Source organism: Gymnodraco acuticeps, unplaced genomic scaffold, assembly GCF_902827175.1.
Source record: "Gymnodraco acuticeps unplaced genomic scaffold, fGymAcu1.1, whole genome shotgun sequence".
Lineage (NCBI taxonomy): Eukaryota > Metazoa > Chordata > Actinopteri > Perciformes > Bathydraconidae > Gymnodraco > Gymnodraco acuticeps.
The window spans coordinates 369,145-382,187 of NW_022989892.1; the positions used below are offsets into that span (position 1 = coordinate 369,145).

A 13,043-nucleotide genomic window follows, 5' to 3' on the forward strand; every position below is an offset into this window, starting at 1 on the left:
CTCAAAATCTTCTGTTCATATTATGGTAGCCTGTTTTCATCGTGTTCTGGTTCCTGCTACTCTTTTAAATCTGAGATTTGTATTGTATTATTCTCATTTTGTTTCTATTTTTCTCAGTTTATGACTTGTTGCTTTTAGGACTTTTGCTTACGGGGCATAATTCACCATTTCATCAATCACTACTGTCCTTTAGCCTTTTTTCCACCTGTACTATTTTTGGGAAAGTTACGGGAACATTGCTTGCCATTTCTTTGCAGTTCACAGTACACAAATATCTGGAAGATGGCCATCACAAGTACAGTTCTCTCCTGCTGGCTGCTTTATAGCATCAGGAATGAAAGCTGCTTCAGAAGACCTCGAGGATGTTTTTTTATCATCCGTTTACGACTGAGAATTCACTGGCTGGTTACGAATCTGCAACCCTCTGGCTCTGACACCAGTTCTCTATCTATCCAATAATTAGCTGGTTTCCATGGCATTTCTTCATCAACACCTTTACTAATTCTTCATAGAGAACTTTATTAGCTCTCACGTTCGCCCTCATTCATTCTTAAATCTTTCTCATTACAGAATTGGTAGAATAATTAGAGTTGAAAAAGATGTGTAATTTCAGAATTTCTAAAGTGACCACTATACAAACATGTAATATGGATATCATCAATAACACTTGTTTTAACAATTAATAGTGGATTATAGTTTATGTGTAAATGCATTTATATTTCAAGTTGGTCAGAACATTGTATTCATTCAAACTTTTGTTTTACACATTTGACTTCAACAAAACAAAGTGTATTTCTTTATCAGTGTGTTCTTTATATGATGTTCGTAACATTTGCCACATAATGATATAGAAAAATGATGTATAACTTATAATGTTGCGCCATAAATCAGTGCACGTTGGCGAGCCACAGTAATATCTTGCCACGGGAAAACCATGTCAGTTGCACTGAAGCCTTATGACAGCACTTACAGCTCTAATATTACTGTAAGTAGTTACACACACATGTGGAAAAACAATAGAGAAGCATGTGTAGTACTTTAACCTGAAGAACATTTTAGAATTAGGTTGCACACATGAAACATGAGCAGTTTCAGAGAGGAGTAGATAGATGTCCGTCAAATAACCATTAAAATGTGTGTGAGCAAGTACAGGATATTGAAACACACTTTCTGATATATTGTAAGAAGAAAATAAGAGCATTACATTTGTAGTAATCTATTACAATCTGGTCCCCCAAAATCGAACTTTACACTTCTGTGGAGCTACACTTGAGTCCCTCTCTAACTCAGAGCTGGATGTGAGCTGACTCCTGCTCAAAGGCAGCCACCCACTTATCTGTCACCAGCAGCAGAAATCTACCCGAGCCGCTCACTATAGGACAGGCTGTTATGAATAGATCATACCTCCCGTAACAAGATCTCGACACCGACACCTTTTGAGCCATCAGTGTTGGACGTGTGACAATGCTTCTTAGCATGTAGCCAATTTTCAGCGTAACAAGATCTAGCAGAGAGAGAAAGACAGAAAGACGGAAAATGTTTCTTTACTATATCAGATATTTGTATTCCACCTATACTCCGCATTTCTTATTTCTCTGGCAGGCTAATAAACCTTGAGTTTGGCATCATTTTGGTATGGTTAAATTACTATAATCCTTGGATCAGGCATTGTTTCAGTATAAAATAAGTCATGCTCCTGGCCTATCCAGCAGGTTAATCCATGAATTGAGCTGCTGTTGATTTATTTGTTTTCATTTTTTTATTCTGTGACACCAAAATACCACCAATTATCTCCCTGGCTATATGCCACTAGAGGTAATACAGCTAATGTGTTTGTTTAAACAGGTCCATTTGGCTAACTAAACCTTTATAGAGTGATTTTGTTGAAATAATCTTGTACCTCAATCACCATTCACTTTTTTTAGCTAGAACATATTTTCCCTGGACATTTTGTTTTAATCTCACAAGCTAACAAAGCTAACGAATTTAGCAATTGCCTGCTTCGACAACTGCTAAAAGGCTAACCTTTTAATGAAGGCTGAGAGGCCGATTGGCATGCCACACATCAGCTCACCAACATCAACCCGGATCGACTCAGCTCAAATCCATGGTGTCAATTTCTCGCTGTCAATTCACAGAGGCCTGCAGAGTGCAGTGTGCGCCTGAGGAGCACTTTGAAGAATCCGAGGAGCTCTCTGGGGATGCAGCAGCCTGGCCCTGCCACTAAAGGTAATAAGGTCAGACAGCTGCATATTAGCCGTGGATCATCTCCTTTGACACAGCCGTTGATCTCAGTGGCAGCAGCGGCAGCAGCGCAGAGCCCATACCTGTACCTGCCAGGCATATCTGTGCACACTGCTGAGAAGGAGGGGGGGAGGGTATGTTAAAGCAACGGGCATCGAACGGAGCGCCTTCTCCTTCCTCGCTTCCCAGGTACACTTCACGCTTCATGTACTCTGCGTGCAGCGCTTGCCTTTCGCAGACATCCTCACTCTCCGCATGTGAAGGATGACAGGTTTGTTTCTTGCAAAATGCACTGAAGCAGGTGTACACGCTAATAAAAATTCAACACTTCCTCTCCATCCATGCATTTTGTTGGATGAGGATAAATCCTGGGGAGATGTGAGGTCGGGCCATTCATTTGGCAGAAACAGGAGCAGAGCAGACTCAGAGAGCTGCCTCTCCCAAAGGCCCGTCCTTTGAACAAGACAAACACAAGGTCTGTAATTAAAGATGTAACAAAAGCTCTGTCAATTGCTCCTCCTCGTCTCTGCTGGTGCGTCGCCTTGAATCACGCCGCAGAGCTTAGTCTGGCCTACTCTGTACACAAAGATACTAGCGCAGGTTCAGCTGTCCTCAGATCCACTCAGCCCAAATCTCCCTTGTTTCCTTTGAGAGGGAACAGCACTACAGCTTCAGTGTTTTTTTGTTTTTTTAATCTTCATAATATCAGCGGTGGAAATAATGAAATCCTGCAAAGATTGTGGTGAATCATATTGCATGACTGAACAGGTTGGGATTTGGAGTCTCGCTCAAGGACGCTTTGACAGTGCACATGGCTGTTGATGGACGTCTGCAGGCTGTAGAGGGAATTGAACCTGTGAGCACATTCCAGTTTTGGCTACAAGGAGACAGAGCTGCTCTGGTGGCGGAAATAATCTCATTGATTGAGTTAAAGCTCAGTGGGAAGAGCCAAAGAACTGAAGAGTTTCAGAGGACTGGTGGTAATGATTTTTTTCCAGTTTGTTTTATTGAATAGTTCTATCTGCTCTTACCTGTTATAGTGTGTCCATCTGGGAAATGTGTTTAGGATTTGTCCAATTAAAATCTACTGCCACAGATGGTTCTTCACTATGTAGAAGACCAACAAACTAGTATTTCACAGTTTCAGGTCTGTTGCAAAACTTATTTTTCGAATTTATGAATTCACAAAATAATTACCTATCATGGGGACGACATTGCTTTGAAGACGTCCAACGAGAAAAATTGTGCAACAGGTTTTAAACCAACATCTACAATGTCTTGATAACCACATTTTTAAAACAAAAACAGAACATTTTGGGTACAAATTTGGATTAACTGGTCCTGTCCCACATTGTTTCCTGAGCATACCCTGGAGTACACTTCCATATCACTGCAGAAAGGTGAGAACTAAACCCAACTAAGATCATCAAAAACGAAACATTTTCAATTAGAATATTACCATGGCTCTGTTGCAGAATATAAATGTAATGGAGTTTAACACAAACTACTTGCTGACCTTGTTTTCTTTAACAATTGTACCCATATTAGGAAGTAAAAAGTGGGATGTTCTTGCAACAAGCACTGCATGAATGCACTTGGTCACTCTTTCCAGTTCTGAACTGAAGTACTCCGACAAACAGATATGGTGCTCCTAATATTTCATGTCACTCTGACTTCCTGGCTACAGCATCTCTACTTTATTGCAGATGTCAATTCGGGGAATGTGGAGGTATCACATTATCCCCTTTTGTGCATGGGAAATGAATTCTGATTCAATTTGCCCAAATCAGACCCAGAAGTGTCACATCTTCAAAACCTCATTCAGAGCCTCTGCGGCAGTGATGGCAATTCATTCTGACATTAGGAGAGTCGGCCTGATTCCTTTTACTTTCGTCAAATGTCTTCACATTATTGGGATTGTTTCTGTCAGCCCGTCTACCCGGCACACAAATGACTCTCTTTTAGAAATAACTAATGGCGACATTTCTCAGACGCCTCCGGATTTCAGCAGCAGTCACCGCTCTGTGGGACTGAACACAGCGGTAGAGTCATCAGAGCAGTCAGACAGTGAGATGATTTCAAATAAGTCCCCTGTGTTGCAACCCCAGTGTGTTAATAGGAACATTATTAAATCAGCGAGGAAAACAGATGCCAGATTTCACCCTGAAAAAAGCATTGTATTGCCTCTTTCTTCACTGCATCTACTTATGTCCCTCCAATAGCAGTGTAACAATACAATCAGCTCTTGATTTGCTAAGAAACAACATAAGGAGTTATCAATGCACTTGAAAGTGTGTTAAAGTAAAAAACAAACTGTGGCTATGAATTCCTTCTCAGGCATCAAAAGTGCAAGAAATGTGATTTAAAGTTCCACCATTCTGACTATCATGAAATACAAATCATGAATCATTTGGAAGAAAATAAGAGGCACATTGTGTACAAGACATCAGTGCAAATGTAAGAAATCTGCATAAGTGTTCCCAAGAAACCTACATCTGAAATATATTTCCGATTTCAAAGGACAAAAGCGTTTTTTTTTTGCCACAAAAGTCTAAGGATAAGAGTAGTCCAGACAATGATATCTCAGCAACTCATATAGCTTTCGACGTTGTTAAAGATACTGAAAGTCTCAATAGAAGTTCTTTGGACTTCCAAAGATGTGTAACCATGACTGTGTGATGTGGTTTGAAGAACTCTGCCTCTAATTGGTTAGAACTTCCTGCCTTTGTTGATAAGTTTGGCACAAGGAAGGAGATCGGTAAGTGTGGGGGTAGAACTATGGGTAAACCAATCAGAGGCAGAGTATGTGTTGTAACTTTGCACAATCATTTGCCCTGGGTTTGTTGCAGGGAACAATGGGCATTTGTTTTTGGAATAACGGGCAAATGGGTTTTTGGTCCTATGGGACACATTTTCTAAAAAATTGGGATTTAGGGATAATGGCTGGGCTGTCGGAACAATTGCAACATTGGTACGTTTCTTCGACATAACTGATTGGTTTGAGTTATATTCTATGCCAGCATTCTGTTTTTTTTCTTTTTTCTCTACATCTGTCTTGTTCCTGATCATCTTGTGTTCAAACGGGATGTTTAATGCTTATGCTCTCTTGTTTGTCCTGGTGTACACTCGCATAAGGTCGCACAGAGACAGGCTAGTGCTTACAAAGCCACACATGATATAAACATAGACCCCTTTTATCTGCCGTACATTGTGAAGTCAGCAACAAGAGAGCCTTTACAATATCTCCTAAGTGAACAGAGGAGGAAGTTCTTTGGACCGTGTTCAAGATTTTGTTCTTTGGTAAAAAGGGTTTAAAAGGATACAGTCAAATACTTTTTTTTGAGCCCCAGATAGTGGATTTGTTCGAATAAAACTATCTGCAAAGCAAAGGTTTTGTTGATCTAAGACCTTTGAGATTAACAGGTCCTTTGAGGCTTTTAGTTGCCAGGTGACAGGAAAAAAATATATTTTCTCCTCACAATTCATCGGAGCATGCTGTTGCAAACATTGTGTGTCCGACTGCAGGTGGAGGAAGGACTATATAACCATCCTAATTACATTTCTTCATGCACCAGTAGTTAAAGAGTAATTGGCCAAGAGGGCAACAGCTTAATGTAGAGTGTCGCAAAAGTTAGGAGACAACTTTAATGAAACAAATACAGCATCCTCTCTCAGGCCATAACTCATATTCCTTTCCTCTGTTTGAATTGAGTTGGAAAAGAAAACTTTTGCCCGCACGTAGCTTTGAAAGGAACCACTGTTTTTTCCACTGTGATAAGCCAGGTTTATTTGAAGGCGAGTGGCGGACGGTGTTGTTTAAACCCCCGCTGAACTGTTTCTTCCTCTGATCACTGGATCAGTGTGGAACTACAAACACACAGGAACCGACAAAGGAGACAATTATCCTGTGTGTATTTGTTTCTGGTTCGACGTGGTTGCCTCTGCATACACCCCACGCATACCAAATGTGTAATGGAGCGTGCACACTCGCCCTACTTGTTTTAGTGACTCTGAAAAAGGGGGGGGGGGGGGGGGGGGTTAGAGAAGAAGAGTCAACCGAACCTGCTGATATGAGATGCGTGCATTCACTACGGGGCATGCAGCCCTTTTGAACCATGTATTTGTTTGATTTAGTTTTAAAAAAGCTGCCACTGTGTGAGTTTAAATACTACGGAATGGGATAAAACTTCATTTGTAGAAACAGGTTTCATTTTATACAATTATTTTAGTTGGCTATATGTAAATAATTAAGCTGGAATCAAATCGCAGACAGGTCATTCATAATTCAGGCGTTTCATGTTCTGTGTGCATTTGTGTTTGTATCTGGCATCAGTCGCAGCACATGTGCACCTCCCCCTTAATTGCTACTTCAAAAGTTACTTTCATTTCGCATTCAGCAGCACAGACAGGGACGGAGCGGAAAGGAGGGGTTATGGGGAATGACAGAAAAGGGAGGGGTAAATATCAACGGAGGCCTGAGGTTTGTGGTCCCGCTGCTCAGAGGCCCCACGTCTTCCTTGGCTCCTGTCAGCTCATCAAGGCCAAGTCCCTGCCTATCCCCGCTGGAATACCACATCAAACAGCCCGGGGAGCCTTTTATCCCAACAGAATGCCGCCTCTTGTCACGGTGGAGCGTCTGTGCACGGATGGCAAAGTTGAACCAACGGAGTGAAAGTCAAAACCCTGGCGAAGTGCCGTAGCTCAGACACGCGAGGGGGGGAACAGTGAAAAAGGTCACCAGGAAATATGGGATCTTGAAAGACACAGCTTGTCGGAGATAAGAGCGTACTACAACAGGAAGCCATATGGTGCCAGGTGGTTAATGTCACAGTTCACTCTTCTGACCCTGTGCCAATTCTGATCTCTCACAATTCAGACCAAACATCTCACGTTTGTCTTTTCTACCAATTGCTGTAAAGGTTACTTCTTCAGTTGTATACAAATCCTGCTTGTACGTGTACATCTCCCACCACAAATACATTCCTACATCTAATGTGTCTTTGTTTCGACCTGTAGCCAAAAATCTGACATGAAAAGGCTTGACTGCACACCCCAAAGACACAGAGGAGCTCTTTGTACTCAGGCTTGTTCTGCCCCATGCCGTTTTTAATCTGGTGCAGAAGGGAAGAGAGCTGCTCCTCTTATCTTAGATGACATGGAGGCTTTGCTCCTTCTCTCCGGCGCTCTCTCATCTCCTTCTTCTGAAACCTAACCCTCTTTCATGCTTTCCCCTAGCGGTGGTTGTGGTGACAAAGTGATACACTCCATGAGACTGACTGACATTTTTGTTTAGGTTGTTCCGTCTGAAGGCTGTTACATGATGAGTGAGGGTAAGGAAGGGCAGACGGAGAAAAAGGGGATTACCTTCCTGGGCTGCATTTTTCATCAAGTCCGGTGCCCATAACTGTTGTCATTATGTTTAATTGTCTATCAGAGGCACAGCACTTTTAAGAGCATTTTTAACTTTCAATCTTGGGAGAGAGAGTCAGGAGTGTTTATTCAGCTTTCACAGACCTTTGAGATGTCTCTGTGGGACCGCGTTCTACTTAGCTTGTTATAAAACCAGACCAATGAGAAACTTTTGTTGCAGTACTGGAGTTGGAGTTATTGCAACAAATTGAAATGTTGTGTTTTCTAAGTCATGCAAATCAAAAGGTCTTATAATATAAAAAATATTTAATTAAATGCCTGCTTACCTCTGCTTATTTATTTTATTATTTACCTCCACCTTCAATTTGCATCGATATACTTGATTAAGAGCAAGCAGACACTTAAGTCAAAAAAGTATTGCTTAAGGGAAAAATTAGCGAATAAGACGATAATGTAAGACTGATTAATGAAGTGGTAATGAAATGGTAATTGAGAAGATACTTGTCCAGAGAGGAAATGTAACTCTAATATCCATGAAATCTGTTAGCCTAATGAAAGCCGTGAACAGTCTGCTGTGTCGGTACAAGGTACTCTGAGGTGACCGAACACGTCACGGCTTTACAAACCTACAACCCTAAACCTTGAGTAGGCGTACTTGATCGGATGCGTGAAAGCACCGTGTCCCTATAACATCCTGCATTTTATCACAAAACCAAAGTCCAGCAACATGAAGAAAATAACTGTATCCAATCTATTTCTACGGCGGATCTGGGCCTTTGTGAAGGGACCCAAAGGGACCTGTTTTCCAGACGTCTACCACCATAACAGACTTTTAAACAGGCAAAAGGCCCCTCCATAAGCCCTATAGCCTCAATTTGTTCTGCCAATTATTATCCTCAGCTCTGCCACAGTGATGGAAGGTGCTGTTCAATGGGTCTGAATGCCATCCTTTTCCGCGGCCCGCCCCGACAAAGGGGGGGAGCCCCTGTCTTTTTTTTTCTGGGGGTCCAGTCAAGCATTTGCTGACAGATTGGTTGGGGCGCTAACCAGTCAGGTCTTCAAAGAGACAAAGACCACGGGGAAGGCAGTTGGGAAGGAGGGGCGGCAGTGGTAAGAATAATGACCTGCCAAATGAGAAAGTAGACATATTGAAAGGGACAGAGTGGGAGAGAGAAATAACATATTGAACCGATGGAGAAGTACAACCTTTTGACCATCTGGCTGACAACAGCCTTCATCTGTATTTTTAGAGCCGGACAACAAACCAAATTACTCTGTCAGGAAGATTAAGGATCAGTCAAAGATTAAGGAGAGTCAAAGTCCTCCAAATTGGCGTTGGGAAACAAAAGTTTACTACTGTTGCCGATATTTCCCTCACTTTATTCCGTCTATAAATATAGTATGTAAACAGCTTAGACTATGTAATGAAAAGATAAACAAAATAAGAACTCGAGCAGCAGCCTGGAACACTTTTTCTTCGGTGTAATATATTCTCATTTCTGTTTGAACGTGGTTGAGTACACCTACAATATGATTTCACTTTCTCCTCATGAGGAAAATATGCAAGAGACTCCACTCTGAAAACCTCTTTTTGCTGCATTAATTCCATGATTGCTTAAATGAAACACTGCTATTTTCTCGCTCCGCACTAAACAGGGATCAGATCTCCGTGACCATGACTAATCTTTCGCCGAGCTTTGTGTTTTGGCGTGCGCCAAATTTCTCCGGATCTTTTTTGCCAATTTGAAAAACTAATTGCTTTGACTCTGACTGGGCCAGCAGCGGAATATAATGCAGTTTAAAGCTTAATCTTGTATGCCCATAAATCCCTCTACATGTCCAGCCGTGTACAACACCGACTCATTAAAATGCATTAGGGCAGGTTGGCCGCCGTCAGAGAGAAGGCGATTTCCCCCCCATCCACCCCACCGCACACACTCGTTTTCTACTTCGCTGGTCAGTGATCCAAGGACCCTCAATTTCCACACACACTCCAAGCCGTCACACACCCCTGAGTTTTCCACCCTCGCTTTTTTCACTTGCAAATTCCCTAAGATGGAATGCCTTTACAGGAGAATTCCCCACCACCTCATGGCTTCTCATTCCTCCATCCCTTCGCTTGCCTGATTCCTCTCCCCATCTTTGATTTCCACCCCCCTCGTGCTGTAATTTAACCCCTTTCCCCGCTGTCAATTTACCCCACTACGACTCTTGCTCTCCCCTCCTCTTCTTCTCCTTTCTCCACCTCCTTTCAGTCCTTCCCATGCTTGAAGTTGTAGCTGGATTATACTAGAGACGTGGGGGAGGCCGTCCACTGATTGTAAAGAGAGGGACAATTGGTCCTTCAGTACGATTGGGTCTCCAGAAAGCCAACACCAGGGATGAGAGTGTGCAGACAGCAATGAGAGGCAGGAAGCAGTGGTGACAGTGTAGAGGCAGCAGAAGAAGAAATATACTTATATAGATAGTGAGGGGGAACTTTACAAAGAGGACACTGAGAGGGAGCATGGACTCAAGGTGACTTTTGGGAAACAGATGCACTGCAGGCAGGAGTGTTCACAACTTTTACAAGGGACATTTAAGAGCGTGCAGGGAAAAGAAAACGAGAAGAGAAGAAGAAAAACGAAGGACTGAGAAAAAGGAGTAAAAGGTAAGCCATGGAATTTATTGCCACAAGGAAAATAATCATTGACTTTCAACCGGTGGGTTTTGAAAAACAGCCATTGAGAAATAATACTTCCAAGATGTAAACAGTGAGGATGATTTAAGGGTGACTGGGGATTTGTTGGCGGTAACTGAGCGTTGAAGCTCTTAGTGGAGAAGGAGTGCTGCGATGAATATGACACGAGGTCGGGAGCACTGTTTCATTAGTGCCCCGAATTGATAGTTTTTGTGTTAATTGAAAAACAATGTTTACAGGAACAAACATATCGCATGTCTGGCTGTCAGAAGTAGGTCACGGTGAATATTTAGAGAGCCTCTCCTCTGTTGGGAGGGGGTTTAGTGGCACATTAAAAAAAAAACTTTTGTGAAGCTCTGACTCAAAGCGTGACTCCAATTCTCAGCACGTCTGCACTGTCGCTACTTCAAACAAGTCATGCTGGAGCAGAGGAATGCCTACCTGCTTTTAACGGACCTCTGTTTGGCATTCAGACCTCATCCCTCAGCCCGAGCCAAGGTTCTAGTCTCTCAAGATGAGAACATTCATTTTTTCTTCCCCTCCTATAAAACCCATTAAGATATCGCCTGTCTTGTAAGCTCCAGATAAGACACTAGATTGGCGTGTGCGCTTCTGGCCATTATCAGTGTCAGAAAAAAGAAGTGATGGATCCTCTGAACAATTAGGGTTGGGTACAGTCCTGCATATTAACCACACCTTTCAGGATTCTGTGATGGTGCCCATGGTTAAGATAATGGTAATCCAGGAAATGGTCTTATTGAGGAAGAGATTCTCCTGCTGCAGCCATGTGGTGGATAAGTATCCAAATCTTCTAGACAAAACCCCCTGCAATTAAAAAAGGAGATTATGGTGTTCGATATTAATTTGAAAGGATCCATCCGCAAGACACCGCTGTTTAATTGTGGCAGGGTGACACTGATTGCAAACTTTTCCAGATGACGCTTGTGCATGGTGACATCATTTCCATGCACCAGTGGCTGGGATGAATGCCAGTTTGTGTGATTTAATGTCTCCCTAAATGACAAGGCTCCTTTTTATGGCATCCAACGAGCGATGAATGAACTGAATGTGCAGAGAGGGAGCAGAGAAAGGATTAAAGGGGAACTAAATAAGAAAGTTTGAATGATACAAGAGCACACAAAAAAAGAAGCCTGGATGAAATGTAGGGTTCAAATATCAGGGCTGAGTAAACTTCTGAAGAACACAAAAGGCAGATATAGAATGAAAGGAGGGAGGAGTAATTAAAAACACCTTACAGTAAAACAAGCCGCGGGGAGGGAGGCGCTTGTCACGGCGCAGGCGAACACAGCTACACGAGGCCCGTGGAGCCCCCCCACAATTAGAGAGCACGACAGAAGCAGGTTCAAAGCCTGCCCCATGCCGGCGTCTCTGTCCTGAGGGGGGACAGCGTTGGAGGAAGGAATAGGAATACACACACACACACACACACACACACACACACACACACACACACACACACACACACACACACACACACACACACACACACACACACACACACACACACACACACACACACACACCACACACACACACACACACACACACACACACACACACACACACACACACACACACACACACACACACACACACACACACACACACACACACACACACACACACACACACACACACACACACACACACACACACACACACACACACACACACACACACACACACACACACACACACACACACACACACACACACACACACACACACACACACACACACACACACACACCACCCACACACAAGTGTGATCTTGAGAGTTTGGCCAGAATACACCTCCCTGAGCCCGACAGAGCCTTTGAAGGCTGCCATCGGTCCCCGAGAGCCGGCTGAGGAAACTGGGTCTCTGCTGCAGGCGCCCAATGAATATAGACCTTTTGCTTTAGAAAACCTGGTCATTTTATTCTAGCTTTATATACCCGACGGGATACTGCAGGGACAGCTTATTCAAAGTTTGTGCTGCAGCAGACTTTAATTACATATAAATAAGTAAATAAACATTTAGAAATGTAAAAAACCACGGTCGGGTGAGAAATGTGGCACGTCACGCTCAGCACCCGGGAAGCAGCTGTATTTAAGAAAACGCTTCTACATTTTGTAACAGCACCAGCTCGGCTTATTGTGCTCGGCTTATTGAGAGACACTTTCTCATGCCGGCGCTTAAAAATACAAATCTATGCAGCTTCTGGTCTGGGTCAGAAATATACAGGGCCTTCTCGGTGGCTTCCAGCGTGCATAATCAATTGTGTTTAACAAATTGCCCGTGACGTTTTGCCCTGCCGGGGTGGGTGTAACCTTTTTCATGGGTCCACCCAGTCTTTAAGGACCTTTTCCACAGTCTGGGAGGCCTCCTTTAAGAGCCGAGGTGAGTGGGGCACAGACATGGCCACTGTGAAATTAACACTTAATAATGCTCCACATAGCACCATCCCATAGTAATGTACCACACACTGAGTTGGCCCTCGGTAACCCCACTCACTGAATGGGACCTGTTTGGGGGTTTCGATAACATTAGCACTGGAACTAACGATTATATTCACCATTTTCCCTCATCAATAATTCATTTGGTCTATAAAATTATAGAAAATGTAAGCATGCCTGAACCTAAAGTTTACTTTCACATCAACCAGAAAAAGCACTTTTAAAATGTATTAAATAAAGCTCCTCAGATGCATGGGCGTCTAATTATCTGAGCAAATAGCGAACATTT

General features: G+C 42.9%; 1 protein-coding gene across 2 annotated transcripts in view; it reads left to right on the forward strand.

Annotated features, from left to right (window-relative positions):
* The window catches only part of LOC117537826 (cadherin-20-like), a 61,456-nt gene that overhangs the window by 23,451 nt on the left and 24,962 nt on the right, over positions 1 to 13,043 (forward strand). Inside the window, exon 1 of one of the 2 annotated variants that reach the window (XM_034203205.1) lies at positions 9,858 to 10,264. The exons of the other annotated variant lie outside the window; for it this stretch is intronic. The gene's annotated coding sequence lies outside the window, so the exon portion shown is untranslated. Of the gene's footprint in view, positions 1 to 9,857; positions 10,265 to 13,043 lie in introns of those variants that run through there. 2 annotated transcript variants of the gene reach the window in all.